Genomic DNA, 2591 nt, shown 5'->3' with positions numbered 1-2591 from the left:
CTATATATATATATATATATATATATATATATATATATTGTAGTATATGTTTTATTTAAAGTAGACAAGTAGTACATAAATATTGAATGGTGCATATATATGTGTATATATCTTCTATAAGCGTATATATTTAACGTATAAATGTGTATATGTTTTATAAATTAGTATATAACTTTATATATATATTGTAGTGTATATATATATATATATATGTATATATTGTACTATTGTAGTATATGTTTTATTTAAAGTAGTACGTATAGTCATATATAATTATATATTGAATGGTACGTATATATGTGTAATTGTTTATATATTTTTTAAAAAATATATATTGTATAATTGTAGTGTATATAGTGTATATTGAAGTGTATATAGTGTATATAATTGTAGTGTATATAGTGTATATTGGATTTTTCATTTTTTTTTAAACGGATTTGACCAATTTTTAACCGGGTTTGATCGGGTTTAGGTGGATTTAATCGAGTTGGATTAAGTGGGCCGGTTCAGGATTGTTTTCAACATTTTTACTGTTGAACCCGAAACCGACCCGACCCACCTAACCCCAACTTGGATCGGAACCAACCCACAACCCGATTAAACTAAATGGGCTGGTTCCGGGTTGGCCCGACCCAACCCACGTGACACTCTTAGTTCAAACTCCATAAAATTTTCATGGAGTATCAATTTACTTTTACAAGTTCGAACTCCATAACAGAGTTGAAATTGTCCAGGAATTTCAATTGTATAAGTTTGAATTTCATTCATGATACTTATTTTAAAACGTATATCATTAATGCACTCACGATATTTTAAGAGTTTATTAGTACTTCACTCGTCATATATTGCTGCCTATTTCAAACTTCATGCATTGTCCCTATATACAAAAGATATAGGGATTTACTTACAAGAGACGATGACAGCACTAACAATATACCATAAAGTGGGGTCTGGATAGAATAAAGTATACGTAGTTCATATTACTACCTCAAATAAAGTAGAGAAAATATTTCCAATAACCCTCGGCTCAGGACATACAGTAGTATAACAAACAAATAACATCCCAGCACACAACAAGATGAGATAACACACTGTTAGATAATAAAGAAAATAAGATACCCATAAGATACTACTATAACGCCGAACTCCTACCCACTAATTCGAGTCCCCACTTTCTTATCAGCAATCAAATTCTCTGTAAGCTATAGTTGCTCCATATTATACTTAATCACCCCTCTCTCTGGAATACAAGAGAATACAACATTTTAGATTTAGACGGAGAAGAAGCCAACAAGAAGGTTAAAAGAGTACCATAGATAAGTAGAAGACATTGGTAATGTGTTACATTAATGGACCCAATTCCCAACTTGTAAGTATTCATTCATTAGAGGGAGTACTATTTATCTGTGAAGTTGGTTGGGAGTCTCAATTTTTCATCAGACTGAGCTATAAGCTTCCCATGCCTTGTCTCCTCTTCTCCAACCAGCTCTTCATAATCATACCTTCCTCTGCCACTTTCAGGTTTTATTACTCTTTGTGGACCAATTTTTTCTTTTGTTTTTTTGTTTGAGTTTAAGTTTTGTGCACCATTAATGCATAAAATATTCTATACTATCAGTTAATTTGACCTGCTATTGCAGATTATCCAATTATTTATATAAAAACTAAAAAAGAAAAAATTAGGTAATCTGCAATAGCAAGTCAATTTTACCTGTAGAATATTTTATATACTGACGGTGCACAAAACTTAAATTTTTTTTGTTTTCCTTCTGGTCAGCGTCGGATCCAGGAATTAGGTATCGTGGGTGTTCGAAAGGTTCGAACTCATATTGAAATTGTTTCGTTTGAAAATTAAAGCACCCGACTATCTTCTTGACTTATTGAGTGTTTTTCTTTATCTTATACAAGATTTTATACATTTTTATATAATTATATCTAATCTCTGTTGAATTTAACGGGTGCAGAAACACCAAAATATTGGCTATATTTCCGCTCCTACTTCTAGTACTACAAATTTCAAAGATAGTTTGGTATACAAGATAAAGGTAAGATATTTTCTGGTAAAATTTGTATTGCATTTGTTGACGGAATAAATTTATTTTTTATACAAAGTTATACCGTCAATCAAATGTACAATAGATTTTATCCATCTTAATCATAAAATATCTCATCTATCCATTCAATTTGGAATTCATTTATCTCCATCTTTTGAAAAATAAATTAGCTCATTTATAATTTAATTTGTGTACCAAACAATCCCAAAGACATATTGTATCTAAACATGTAAACTTCCATTAAAGAATGTCCCGAGGGTTAGGGTGCTTTTTAGAGAGCACGAAGACATTGTTTGGTTTATTTTTATTATATAGGAACTATGAACATAGTTTAATGATTATATTGCTTTAAGAAAATCAATGAATAAAGAAAGGTCAAAGACTACCTCTTAGTATGTGAAATTGAACAAAAATATACTCTGAAAAACCTCTATATCAATAATTAGCTCAAAAATGACTTTATTAAGAAATTTCTTCGAGTTGAATGATCATTCGAGAAATTAGGCTCAAACTATTTGTTGTTCAAAAGGTCCATGA

The sequence above is a fragment of the Capsicum annuum genome, chromosome 3, assembly GCF_002878395.1.
Source record: "Capsicum annuum cultivar UCD-10X-F1 chromosome 3, UCD10Xv1.1, whole genome shotgun sequence".
NCBI classification, from domain to species: Eukaryota; Viridiplantae; Streptophyta; class Magnoliopsida; order Solanales; family Solanaceae; genus Capsicum; species Capsicum annuum.
Note: the sequence above shows the minus strand (reverse complement) of the source record.